The sequence below is a fragment of the Lipotes vexillifer genome, unplaced genomic scaffold, assembly GCF_000442215.2.
Source record: "Lipotes vexillifer unplaced genomic scaffold, Lipotes_vexillifer_v1.1 scaffold1263, whole genome shotgun sequence".
Taxonomy (NCBI): Eukaryota; Metazoa; Chordata; class Mammalia; order Artiodactyla; family Lipotidae; genus Lipotes; species Lipotes vexillifer.
In genome coordinates this window covers 150,883-165,773 of record NW_006785259.1, presented here as the reverse complement: position 1 = coordinate 165,773, position 14,891 = coordinate 150,883, and positions in this window count along the sequence as shown.

Here is a 14,891-nt window from a genome sequence, read left to right as displayed (position 1 = left end):
ATCAGTATTTTTTAATGTTTCCTATGTGATTTATAAGAATGTATGTTCTCTAACTGTTGAATACAGAGTTCCACATAAGTCTGTTATCAAATTTTTTAATCATATTGTTCACATTTTCTATATCTAAACTGATTTTTTGGTCATAATATACCAATAATTATAAGGTATGTTAATATGCAGTTATGATGGTGGATTTGTCTATTTCTCCTTGTAGTTCTTTTTTTTTCTTTTACTTATTTTGCGGGTATTTTATTAGAAATATTCAAAATGAGAATTGTTATATATTCCTGGTAAACGTGTAATGACCCTCTCTATTTCTGATAATGCATTTTTTCCTTGAAGTCTATTTTATCTTACATTAATATAGCAACACAAACTTTTCCTCTTCTTAGGATTTGTGTGGTATATAATTTTCCATCCTTTTACTTTTCAACGTTTTCATGCCTTTATGCTTTAATCATATCTCTTGGAAATGGCATATAGTTGGACCTTTTAAAACATCTAATATAATAATCTCTGTCTTTTAATGGTCAAGTTTAGTCTGTTTACACTTACTGTGATATGTTTGGACTTGTTTCTACCATCATACTTTTTTTTTTTTTTTTTTTTTTTTGCGTTACGTGGGCCTCTCACTGCTGTGGCCTCTCCCGTTGCGGAGCACAGGTTCCGGCGCGGGCCTCTCACTGTTGTGGCCTCTCCCACTGTGAAGCACAGGCTCCGGACGTGCAGGCTTCGTGGCCATGGCTCACGGGCCCAGCTGCTCTGCGGCATGTGGGATCTTCCTGGACCGGGGCACGAGCCCGTGTCCCTTGCATCGGCAAGCAGACTCTCAACCACTGCGCCACCAGGGAAGCCCCCATCATACTTTTTTATTTCTATTTCCTACCACCACCTTTTCGATGCTTCATTTTTCTCTTTTTTTTTGGCCTGCTTTTTAGTTTTGAAATTTGTTTGTTTGCTTTCTTAATCATTTTTTTTCCTCCCTACTGTTTGTAATTTACCTATTCTTTTTCCTTTCTTTCTGTGGTTATCCTTGAAATTTTACCATGCATGTTTAACTTACAAGGTTTAAAGTTAAACAGTATTTTAACCTCCCTCTTGAAGAATGCAGGAACCTTAGAAACCTTCAACTCTAGCCATTCCTATCTTGACCACATGTTATTTTTTTGAGTGTGTTAGTTTGTTCCTTCTTCCCCTGACCTCACTAATATATCATCATTAGTATTAATTTATATAGATGGTATGTGTTTGGATTTACATGCATACATTCTTGCATCTCAGAACATCGTTCTGGGATCATTTTCCTTCATTATGATTATGATGTTTAGATACTCTTTTAGTACATATCTGTTGGTGTTAAATTCTCCTAGTCTTTGTTATATGTAAATGTATTTATTCTCATTCTTAAAAGGTAGATTGTTATAGGTAATATTAGAAGTCCACTGTCAGTCTAATTGCTGTTTTTTGTAGGTGTTTTTGTTTTCTTATATTCTGACTACTTTTCTCTCTCTCTTTTTTTTGGAGGGGAGGGGTATATTCAGGGGGTTCTGCAGTTTCATTCTATCAATCAATGTTTAGGTATGTATTTCTTTTTTATTATTCTATTTTGGAAATGTGCTTTATGCCTCTGGATTCATGTTTTTCATAATTTCTGGAAAATTCTCAGCCATTATCTCTTCAAATAATTGAAGCCTTTCTTCCATTCTTTCTATATTTTCTTTCTCAGAATTCAGTTGGTCATATTTTGGACCTCCTCATTCTGTCTTCCATATCTCGTACCATTTCATTGATATTTTCTGTCTTCTTGTCTTCCTGCACTTCATTCTAGGCAATTTCTTCAGATATATCTTTCAGCTTATTGATTCTCTCTTCAGCTCTGTCTGATCTGCTGTTTAATCGGTCCACCGAGTTTTTTATTTCAAGAATTGTATTTTTCATTTGTACAAACTTCATATATTTCACTTTCTAATCTTCCTAGTCATCCCTAATAGTCTCTTGTTGCTTGCTCATCTTTGTGGTTGCATTTATTATTTCTTTAAACATGTTATACAATTTTTGTTCAGCCAGTAATCGCTGTTTGTCTAAGTATGGCATTGTAAATATTGTTCTCATCCAAACAACATAGTACAGTCTGATTACATATCCTCTGTTGTATACCTTTTTGTTTTCCTAGTAATTGTCTGTTTTTTTTTTTTTCCTTTGCCTGGTGTTCTAATACCATTACTAGTTCTTCTCTGAAATTCTTTTTTTTTTTTAACTTTTTAATTTTTTGGCTGTGCCACATGGCATGTGGGATCTTAGTTCCCCAACCAGGGATCGAACATGTGCCTCCTGCATTGGAAGTGTGGAGTCTTAACCACAGGGAAGTCTCTGAAATTCTTTTTAAAATCCATATCAGACCATGTCCCTCCTTTGCTCAAAATTCTCCCATGGCTCCCGGCTCCCTCAGAATAAAAGCCAAAGCCCTCACTGTGGCCCAAAATTCTTTACACAGTCTTGTTCCCATCATCTCTCTGAACTTGCCTCCTATCACTTTCCCCATCACTCACTGTTCTCCAGCCACACTGGCCTCCTTGCTGTTCCTTAAACATGTCATGTATCCCCCCTCTTCAGAGCCTTTGTACTTGCTAGTCTCACTGTCTAGAACATTCTTCTTCCCAGATAATCTGATGACTTGCCCACCCACTTCCAGTAGGCTCAAATGTCACCTTCCTAGAGAAGCATTCCCTGACAAACATATCTAAAATAGCCCCATTCACCAGCACTTTCTCTCCCCTTATCCTATTTTATGTGTTGTGTTTTCCTACAAAGCACTGATCACCACCTGATATGCTATATTTATTTATTGCGATTAGTGTTTGTCTCTCCACAATAGACTGTAAGCTCCACAAAGCAAGGACTCTTGTTTTGTTCATTGTTGCATCTCTAGTGCCAAGAACGGTGCATAGTAATATTTAGTAGACACTCAATAAATATTTGTGGAATAAACTGAATGAATTAATGTAGAGGATAGAGGGAGAAATGCATTGAGAACTAGGCTAGGCATGAATGCCTGGCATGCAAAGGAGCTTGGGTGTCATTGTTCAGAAGGGTGAGGGCTGTAAAGAAGCAGTGAGGGTAGCTCCTGGGTTCTTTTGAGAAGCAAGTTCAGAGTTGGTAGGGTGGTAACAAAGCCCCATGTATGACTCGCTCTGTATCCTGGACTCCTAAAGGTGGACCTGCCTCTTTTTCAAACAGCCCTCAAACTGCTGTGTTGTCATGCCTGCCTGTTACTTAGTGAAAACCAAAGCCCCAGGTCTCATTAGGCCTTCTGGTCCCAGCTAGGATCCTCTTTTCTCCTGCCTGTGAGAAACTGTTTCTTGGTCCCCAGGCCAAGAAGATCACCCCCATTAGACTTTTTCTGTGGTACTTGGGTTGGGGGGGGAATTGTACAGGAGCTGGTATAAAGCCTGGTACATAGTAAGTGCTGTCATAATGGTGGACACTTCACGGAAGTAAGTTTCAGCTCAGAAAAACTTTTTTCCATTGTAAAGGCTACAACAGATTGTGAGGTTTTAGTCCTGACTTTATCCCTAACCCCTTTGGGAGCCAGCATGGCTCCAGTGTTTCTGTTTGTCCATGACTGTTTGGATACTAATTCTGTTTAATGTGTGGCCTACTCCCCTGGTTTTTGTGTAACCCACTAATTTCATCAGAATGCCATCAATACACACAGGTCCCTGTGGCACACCCCTAGAGACCCCCACCCCGGGCCAACATCAGTTCATTAATCATTATCACACGGGGTTTAACCAGCCAGCTAGTTATAAGTTCACTTGAGCAAAGTTGACTGAACACCTACTATGTATCAGGCCTCCGGTTCCACACCGAGGACACAGAGATGAACAAAGTGTGTTCTCAGACACAGAACCATCATTTCAGGGCAGTGTGGTCAATGCAGTAATAGTGATGGGTATGAGAGACTGTGAGAGCCCCTATGGAACACATGACCCAGCTCAGGGGACAGAGGAAGGTTTCTTGGAAGAGATGGTATATGAACTGACTCTAAAAAGATGAGTAGGAATCTTCTAGGTGACTAACAAGGGAGAGGAGGGCAGTCCAGGCAAAGGGTACAGCATGGGCAAAGGCCCAAAGATGGGAAGCAGCATGGTGTACACCAACCTAACTGCATTCACTGTTCGCCTTTCTTTCTACGAGATCATTCTAGGAGACTCTGGCACATACCAAAATTCTGACATGAGGAGTTTGTGACCTCCCTTGACATGCTAATCGGTTAACTCTTCAGAAAGGTAATGAAAAGTTGGTTGGACACAACTGTCCACAAACTTGTTCATACCAGCTTCCAGTGTTCCTGGCTTCCTTATCTAGAGGATGGTGTTTATGTTACCTACTTCCTTTGTACCTCCACTGGGGTTGGGGTCATTCCCACTGTCCTGGAGGTTATGGAGTCTCCCTCAGCTCCTTGTGTGGAGATCTCATTGTGGAGAGGAGTTTTTCTGACTCCTGATACCAGCTGTGGCATAAAGACTATTCATCTTTCAGGGAATGGGCAGGGCCTGTCTGTCTTGTCCTCAGACATTAGGGTTCACCTCCTCTGGGATTCATTCATACCTGTAATAATCTAGGACAAGTTGGTTGTGGGGTCTGGTAAGCCCAGTTTCAAGGTATGGAGCCCTCATGTCTTGGTTGTGTGACCTTAGCCATGTCACCTGTCCTCTCTAAGTGTCAGTTTCCTCATCAGTAAAATGAGTTGAATACCTACCTTGGATAGTTGTTGTGGGTGTTAGAGCATATGTGAGTTACCTGGCACCTGGCTACCATTTATTGAACACCTACTACTCTCAATATTAAAGGGACAGTGGCCTGCCTAGTGGTTAAGAACATGAGCTGAAGATCCAGACCAACCTGATTTTGGATTGTAGCTCAACTACTTACTAGCATTGGGACCTTGGTCAAGTTTCCTAACCTTTTTTAGCCTTAGAACATTTGTAAAATGAAGTTACTGTACCTACCTCAGATTTATCATGTGTGTTCTTGTAGCAGGGTATATATGCAAGGTGGGAGCCTTCACAGGCCCCAGGCTCTTCCCCCACCTGCCCTCTCAAGAGACCGCCCCCCCATCCCCAGGGGACCTACCTTTAGCTTCCCCCTCTCTCTAAGGCTAACAAAGAGGACTGAGCTGGCCCCTCAGTGTCCTAGGGCTACCTCGTTATGGGAGCTTTCTAATGTTAATTGGCTCTCGCATTTCTGGAGTAAACCCAACATTTTCATCTTATGCTAAATCTTTTTTTATTCATTTGGTTTACTAATAAATTGTTTAGGAGTTTTGCACCTTTCATCATCTACCATGTTTGTCTGGTCAAGGTTATTAGTGGACTCATCCAGTAAATAAATTAGTTGGTCCAGTTCATCTAAGTTTTCAAATTAATCATATCCTCTTATTTTGTAATTTCTGCTGTATCTTTTATATTGTTCATATTATTTATTTGTGCCTTTTCTCTTTTTTTCTTGATTAGTCCCTCCAGAGATTTTTTTAGCCGTTAGTCTAGAAAATTTACCATACATATTCAACCTAAAGTCTAAAGTTAAACATTATCATAATCCCCCACCCAAACAATACAAGGATTTTATAATTTTCTTTTCTAAGGAAGATATTAACATATACACTAGATGGACATTAACAATATTATTATTTTGTGCAGTGCTTGAATGCTTGTTTACTCTTTTATTTGTTCACCTTCCTTCTTAAACCTCAGACCTCCTTTTTGGGGATAATTTTCTTTCTTGAAATATATACTTTAGAAGATCCTTTAGGGCAGATCTCTTTACAGGAAACTGTCTGAATCTATTTATCTGTAAATGCCTTTATTTCACTTTATTCTTCTTGAAAGATAGGTTTGCTAGGTACTCAGTTCTGAATTACCTTTTTTTTTCCTCTTAACACTTATAAAATATTATGGCGCTATCTTCTGGTTTCCACTATTACTGTTGAAAAGTCTGCTGTCAGTCTAATTGTCTTTTTTCTTTCAGGTGTTCTTTTTCTCTGGCTGCTTTGAAGATCCTTCTTTGATTGTTGTTCTCTGAACGTCCCTTTGTATAGCTTCCTGATCTTGCTTCATGAATACAATATTTTTTCTTGTCACTCTGAGGACATTAAATAATAGTGTCTTTCAAAAAAGTGTTCTTTTCCTTGCATAGTTTTTGTTCCAAATATGTGTATTTGGGTGGCAGTGGCAGTGAGAAACACTCATTGGCTACCAGATTTGGCCAAAGGCATCACAGATACCAGAGACATAACCTATTCTGAAGCCCTAGAGAGTTTGTATGATACTGAGGGGGGCTCCATTAGTGTGCAAGCGTGGGTCAGTGCCACAGTTGTCACTTGATAGCATGGTAGTGCAGTATACTCTAGAGCCAGACTGCCTGGGTTCAAATCCTAGATCTGCCATTTCATACCTGGGCAAGTCATTTCACCTCTATATTCTTTAGTTTCATCTTCTGTAAAAATGGGGATAATAATAGTACTTACTTCACAGAGTTATTGAGGGTATTAAATGAGTAAATATATCTAACGTGTTTAGAATAGTGTCTGGCAGATAGTAAGTACTATATATGCATTTGCTATTATTACCATTATTACTTTTGTGCTGAGGGAATTGAAGGGAGAACAAGAGCTTCTGTGGTGCAATGAGGAAAGCACAGAGTATATCTTGCCCTGTGTGTTCTCCTAATATCTTAGAAATAAAAGCCATTAACGAAAAACACAAAGTTGGGAATTTAGAGGAGTTATTTGGGTAATTTAGGCTGTGGGATATCAAGTTCATTAGGTAGTCAGAATGGGTTAGGATTCTTCAGTGGGAAAACGGGAAGCAGGGTTTAAGGGTAGGCCCCTCTTGAGAGGTGTCCCACATTGGCTACTTCCTCTTTGGAGCAGAACAATACCAAATGGGGGAGCAGTGACAGTGAGGGTTAATCTAGGGTAAGGGATTTCCTAAGCATTTAATAATGCTTTTCTCTTTGGAACTAACCTGTCAGGTACTGAGAGGCTTTAAAGGGTGTGATGGCTCTTCAGGCTGGGGACATGACTCTGTTGAGGGGCAAGTCTGCTCCCAGGAGTTGATTCACACTCTCAGAGGTAGGACTGACCACATCAGAAATGCTTTCAGTCTTTGTTCTAAATTCTCCTGGGCCTTCTCTGAGTTTGGGAAAATTCCCAGCCTCAGTAACTATCTCAGGCACAATCTAGAGGATATGAACAGGAGGAGTGAGTCATACTGAAAATAAGTGCTTGGTGGGGAGGCATATTTGAGGAAAGAGTCAAAAGTGAAAGTTCAAGAGATGCAAAAATTTTAAACAAGATTTTAGCAAATCAAATCCAACAATGTATTTAAAAAGATATCACAACCAAGTGGAGTTTATCTCAGGAATGCAGCATTGGCGTAACATTAGAAAATAAGTCAATGCAGTTCACCATGTTAACAACCCCCCTCCAAACCCCATATGATTATTGCAATAAATGCAGAAAAACATTTGACAAAATATCCATTCCTGATTTTAAAAGAAAACCTCTTGGTAAACTAGGAATGTAAGGGAACCTCTCGACCTGATATAGGGCATTTACAAAAAACCCACAGCTAATACTATATTTAGTGGTGAAAGACTGAAAGTTTCACCCCCCCAACATCAGAGACAACACAGGGATGTCTGCTTTCACCACTTCTGTTCAGCATTGTACTGGAGGTTCTTGCCAGTGCAGTCAGACAAGAAAAGAAAATGCAAGACATCAAGAAAAGAAAAGAAAAGGCAAGCCATCCAGATGGGAAAGGAGGAATTAAAACTATATAGTTATAAAAAACTATATTTTTATAGTTATATAAAGCTATATTTTTATAGAAGATGACATTGACTGTGTAGAAAATCCAAGTGAATCTACCAAACAACAGCAAACTACTAGAACTAATAAGTAATTCCCCAAGTTGCAAGATACAAGACCAATATACACAAAACAATTGTATATGCCAACTGTATATAGCAATGAACAATTGGACATAGAAATTTTTTAAATTCCAGCTATAATAACATCTAAAAATATGAATTAGAAATATATCTGACAGAAAGACCTGTACACCAGTATTGCCGAAAGAAGAACAAAATAAATGGAAAGATACACCTCGTTCATGGGTTAGAAAACTCAGTGTTGTTAAGATGTCCATTCTCCCCAAACCAATCTGTACATTCCTCATAATCCCTTTAAAAGTCTCAGCAGGCTTTTTTGCAGAACTTGACAAGGTAACCTTAAAATTCATATGGAGAGACTTCCCTGGCAGTCCAGTGGTTAAGACTCTGCGCTTCCAGTGGAGGGGGCACGGGTTCAGTCCCTGGTTGGGGAACTAAGATCCCACATGCCACGTGGGGTGGCCAAAAAAATTTTTTTAATTAAAAAATTTTTTAAATTCATATGGAAATACAAAGGCACTACAGAATGTGATACAGAGTACAGAAGCCTTGGTTAGGGTCCAGGCTTCCCACAGGATCAGTGCTGTCAGTAGAGCCCACACTGGAAAAACAGTAGAGGGGCCTCCACAAACAGGCCTACAAAGGATATGAACAAGCAATTTCCTGAAGTAGAAAACTGAAAAAACTAACGGGCATAAGAAAAGATGCTCGGGCTTCCCTGGTGGCACAGTGGTTAAGAATCCACCTGCCAACGCAGGGGACACAGATTTGAGCCCTGGTCCGGCATGATCCCACATGCCGCAGAGCAACTAAGCCCGTGCACTACAACTATTGAACCTGCGTTCTAGAGCCCTCGAGCCACAAGTACTGAAGCCCGTGCGCCTAGAGCCGATGCTCTGCAACAAGAGAAGCCACCGCAGTGAGAAGCCCATGTGCCGCAACGGAGAGCCCCCACTCGCCGCAACTAGAGAAAGCCTGCGTGCAGCAATGAAGACCCACACAGCCAAACATAAATAAATAAAATAAATAAATTTATTTTAAAAAAGGACAATATGCTCAAATGCATTAGTTATCAGAAAAGTACAAAATAAAGTTACAATGAGATTTCACTTTAGATCTCATAGATGGGCAAAATTTTAGAAAACTCAATCATGCCAAGTCCTATAATGGGAATGTGAGGCATAGGGACCCTCATGCACTTCTAGTGGTAGAAGGGACTTGGGCAGCCATCCCAGAGATGAATGTGGCAGTACGTAGTCCAATTCAATATCCCCATGTGCCCTCTAAAATTCTCACACAGATCCATAGCAGGTCATGTAGGAGAATGTTTGTTATGGTGTGGTTTGCAACAGTGGGGAGTTGGGGGCATTCTGGGTGTCCATCACCAGGGGATGCACAGGGAAATAGTGAGGGATGCACTCCATAGTTGGCCTTTCAGCAGTTAGATCAGTGAGTTAGATGTACACAGAGCATCACTGGTGATCTTCAACACATAGCACTGGGCGAAAAATAATAAGCCATAAAACAAAACACTATTCACATAAGTTACAAATACATGCACATACACACCAAATATAAAAGAACTTGAACAAAAGGGTATAAGTTAAACACATTCAAAGAGATGCCTATGGGCTTCCCTGGTGGCGCAGTGGTTGAGAGTCCGCCTGCCGATGCAGGGGACACGGGTTCGTGCCCCATTCTGGGAAGATCCCACATGCCACGGAGCGGCTGGGCCAGTGAGCCATGGCCGCTGAGCCTGCGTGTCCGGAGCTCCGCAACGGGAGAGGCCACAACAGTGAGAGGCCCCCGTACCGCAAAAAAAAAAAAAAAAAAAAGGTATGCCTATGAGGTAGGATTTGGGGTGGAACGGGAGTGTGGATAATAGGGAGTAAACAAAACAAGCAAGGGAGAAAGAAAAAAATAAACAGGAAGCATGTATTCCTTTGTCTTAGGTCACCTACTCTCTATGGCATTCATCCTTTAGCATCTGCTCTTCACTAAGTAGGAAACAGCCCCATCTGTCCTCTGTCAACCTGAGGACAGAATGCCCAGGTGAGCCTGACTCAGAATATCTGGACTTTGCTAATTTGACCACATGCTGCCGAAGCTCCTGCACCCCCTCCCTCCAAGTACTGCACATCCTGGATCGGGCATGGACATACATTCCACCCAACAGAAGTTATCTGCTGTCTTCTACTCTTGCAGGGGGAGCAGGTCATGGGGAGATGAGAAGTAGAGAAGTCGGAGGGGCCCACTCCCCGTCAAAGCATATTGTTACCAGACAACTAATTTTTCTGGTCTGCACAACAGCCCTCTGGTGCCCTGACTGTGGTGAGCCATGTGTGTTTCCCTGGACTCACATGTGACCTCACCCCATGACCTCCCTTGACTCGGCTCTCATAAACTCTTAGGGAAGCTGGAGCCGGACTATGACCGAGAGACTGTTCAGCTTATCCCCTCCTGGGCATCCTCACCTAACAGTAACTTCAGTAACCAGCTAGATGTGTGTTTGCCACTCCGGTTTTCAAAACAAAATAATATATATTATTTAGGTAAACTATAATGAAAAGCAAAGGAATGAGTAACACAAAAGTCAGGGTAGGGGCTTCCCTGGTGGCGCAGTGCTTGAGAGTCCGCCTGCCGATGCGGGAGACGCGGGTTCGTGCCCCGTTTCGGGAGGATCCCACGTGCCGCGGGGCGGCTGGGCCCGTGGGCCATGGCCGCTGGGCCTGCGCGTCCGGAGCCTGTGCTCCGCAAATGGGAGAGGCCACAACAGTGAGAGGCCCGCATAACGCAAGAAAAAAAAAAAAAAAGTCAGGGTAGATATGACCTGTGGTAATGAGAGAGAGGAATGCAAGTGGGGGAGGGGCACACAGGTAGCTTCTAAAATACTGTAAAGTTCTAGTTCTGAACCTGGTTGGTGGGTGTATGGATGTTTTATTATTCTTCCTTAAACTGTACAAGTAAGTTTTAGAAACTTCTATATGTTGAATGCAGTTAAAATTTTCTAAGAAACACAGTTTTCAAACCCAATAATATTTACACCTGACAGAACACATAGAATCGAAGAGAATCACAGTGAACACATTAGAATATCTACCTATGGAGGCAGAGGGTCGGAAATGGGAGTAGAGAATGAAGAGAAAATGGAATGCATGGATAAATAAATAAAAAGACATCCATTCTAGTGGTCAAAGATAATATGGAGTACAGTTTCCTCTACCTTCTGCACCTGAATATTGAATATGAATATTGAATGAATTGAATATTGAATAAAGCAGCTGGGCCTTATAAATCTGTCCAAAACCAATAGGTGCAAAGTCAAATCACATGAAGATTATTATAATAAAGGGTTACTACAGAAAATTTCCCAAGGCGGAGGATTTTGAAGGCCCCTCTGAGTGGTCATCTCTCCAAAGTTTTATCTGTAGACTCCTACCCAGCGTTCCTGGAGGATTCCAATACAGCCCTTGGCACACCAGCCCATTTCACAATAAAACTTAAAAACCAGCAGAGAAAACAGGAGACTAAAGTCATGTCCCTAGAAGAGCAGAAGAAGCAAAAGAAATTTCCTCTATAGTTTTAAAAACAAGAAACAAAAAGCTGGCAGTTGGGAAAATGAGTGCTTGAGTAAACCTCAGCCATCCTCAGCCTGGAAAAGAATCATGGGGGTTACACTGAGTCGACTCACATCACTCCTAGCCACACTGTCTTGTTTTATCCCCCAATCCTAGCATCCCCGTCTCCATTGACTGGCAAATGGGCATTTCCCCCTCAATACTAAGGCCACCTGCTCTACCTAGTCTCCCCATGCTCAGTTTGCCTCGTTAGGTCTGTTGTTTGCTGGGATTGAAATTGAGATAAAGCCAATTATCCCTAATCTTAGGAAATGGCTCCCTATTACTGTGTTATATACAATATACCTTCCTGCCTAACCCCTGTGTGTCTACTAACATATCAGGTAGAAATACTACTTACAAATGAAGCATAGTAATGTGCTGTAGGCCAGTTGGAGTATAATGCCCTCTGTAACAACCTGATCTGATCCACAGTAGCCAACTTTCTGGGTTGGGCTCTTACAGATGTCCCAGTCAAAGCTGACCTTAACAAGGGGGAGCAGCTGATTAGGACATTCCCATTAAAATCAAAATTACACAGCATATGCTACCACCTTCCTGTCCCAAAGAGCCTGTCATCAACGTCCTCCTCAAACATGGCATCTTTTTTAAAAAATTATAATTAATTTACAGTGTTTTAATTTCTGCTGTACAGCAAAGTAATTCAGTTATGTGTGTGTGTGTGTATATGTGTGTGTGTGTGTGTGTGTGTGTGTGTATTCTTTTAATATTCTTTTCCATTATGGTTTATCACAGGATATTGAATATACTTCCCTGTGCTATACAGTAGGACCTTGTTGTTATCCACTCAAACATGGCATCTTAATACCAACTCAGAGTCTATGCAATAGCCCTGTCCTCCTGGTAAGAAAGGAAATTTATTCCTAAGAGCCAACAGGTCTGCCACCACGTTCAGGACCCACACCACATTAATGAATATGTCACCCCTTTCATCTCAGAGTTCTGAACCCACCATCATCTTCTCCATGAATCCAGCTCAGACTCCTCTGAGATTGATCTGAGCATCTCTTTGTTTCTCTGTTTCAGGACACTCCAATTCCCCAAAACTCTGTCTTCACCCACCATCGACAGCAAATAGCTTGAACTGTCACTTCCCAGGCTGTACCATCCATAGGGAAACTAGACTGTCCTGTTGGTCCTCGATATGCCTCAGTGTCACCTGAGAGCAGTAAGTCTCAACTCATCAGATCCAATGTACCTTTTACTCTCCTGAAATGGAATTCACTACTAATGGAACCCACCTACACAGTTCTCAAAAATCAAGATAATGCACTAATTTCAACGTAAAAGGAATATATCAAATGATTTTTTCTGCATCAATTGAACTAATCTTATGACTTTTATCCTTTAGACCATTTATATAGTGACTTTTGATATTGAGCCATAACATCCTTATATTCCTGGGGTAAACTCTACCTGGTTATAATCTATACCTTTGAATATACTGTTAATGTCTATTGGCTAACATTTTATTGGGGATTTTCATTTCATAAATGAAACAGCCCTAGAATTTTCTTTTCTTTGGTTCTCCTTATCTGGTTTTGCAATCTAGGTTGCACTAAGCTCAAAAAATTAAATGGATAGGTTTCACTCTTTTGTTATTATGCATAAGATTGGAAACTTGAAAGTTTGCTACAGCTCACCTATAAAATCAACTAGGGTTTTGAAGGAGGAGAGTTCCTTGACTACCATTTCAGTTTCCTTAATACTCACTGGACTATTCAAGACCTTTCTTTTGTGCCTATTTTAGCATGTTATATTTTTCTAAGAATGTATCCTTTTCATCCAGATTTTCAAATTCATTGGCATATCATTCATAATTCGTCTTTTAAAAGAACTTAATTCTGCATTTTGCTTTTGTAATTTTCTCCCCCTTCCCCCTTTTTCTCTTGATCACTCTTGTCAGAGGTCTGTCTCCCTTATGAGTCTTTTCAAATACCAGTTTTGGTTTGGTCAATTTTCACTATTGTCTGTTGTTCTCTATGTCATTTATTTCTGCCTTATCATTATCATTTCTTTCTTATTTCTTTGAATTTAGTAATATAAACAGTGTGGCATTGGCACAAAAATAGAAAAGTAGACCAATAGAACAGCATAGATACAGACCTGTGGATATAAAGGAACCTAGTGTATAACAGATCAGTGGAGAAAAGACAGTTGTTTCAGTTGATGGTGTTGAAAAAACTGACTCTTGACTTGGAGAAAAATAAAACCAGACCCCTACCTCACACCATGTAAAAAAATGGACTCTAGATAGAGGACCTAAATGTGAAAGATAAAACTCTAATGTTAATAAGAGAAATTGTAGGAGGATATCTTTGTGACCTAGGGGCTTGGAATGACTTATTAGATAAAACTGCAAGACTATAATGCATATGGTAAAGATTGATTCGATTACATCAAAATTAAGGATTTGTGATTGATGAAAGACACTATGGACAAAGGTAAGAGATAACCTACAAATTGGGAGAAGGTATTTGCAATGTCTAAATCAACAAGGGATTTAATATCTAGAGTATCCAAAGGCTTCCTGTGGACCAACAAAAAAGAGAACACCACCACCAGTTGGGCAAAGCATAGAACAGACAGTTTGCAGAAGAAGAAATTTGAAAAATCAACAGCTTATATGATGAGGTATTCAAGATCATTGGAAATCTGAGAAGTTAAAATAACCGTGAGATATAACTTTACATTTATGAGACTGACAAAATTAGAAAGCAGGATAATGCCAAGTGCTGGTGAGGCTGTAAGGACCTGTAAACCCACCTGTGTGGCTGGTGGGAGTGTGGACTTGGGCAGCCATTCTGAAGGCTGTCTGGCAGTACCTTGCCAAATGAAATATGCATATACTGTATGACCCAACAGTTCTGCCCCAGAGTATAATAAATCTTAGGGAAATACACACATATATAAGGGGACATATGTGAGGGTGTTCATCACAGCATTAAACCCAAAAAGAAAAGGCAAAAAACTAAACGTATGTCTCTTCAAATGAGAAGCTTCCAAGGGCAAATATACAAGCCTTCACTCTTTAAAGTGGATTTTCCCAGCACATGTGTCCAGGAACCCTACAGTGCTGCAAATCAGTTCCACGGGTGGGAGTTATTGATAGCTGTAACTTTAAAAATAATGACAAATGTTTTAAAAATATCTCTAACATTTACAACTGGTTTTTTAAACCGGTTTTAAAATATTTTGAAACTATATTTGAACAGTACAGTACTCTCATGGTTTTCTCTGTGAACTTCTAGATCCCATGATTATTATGCTGCCAGGAAGCTGCCATGCGTAGCCTCC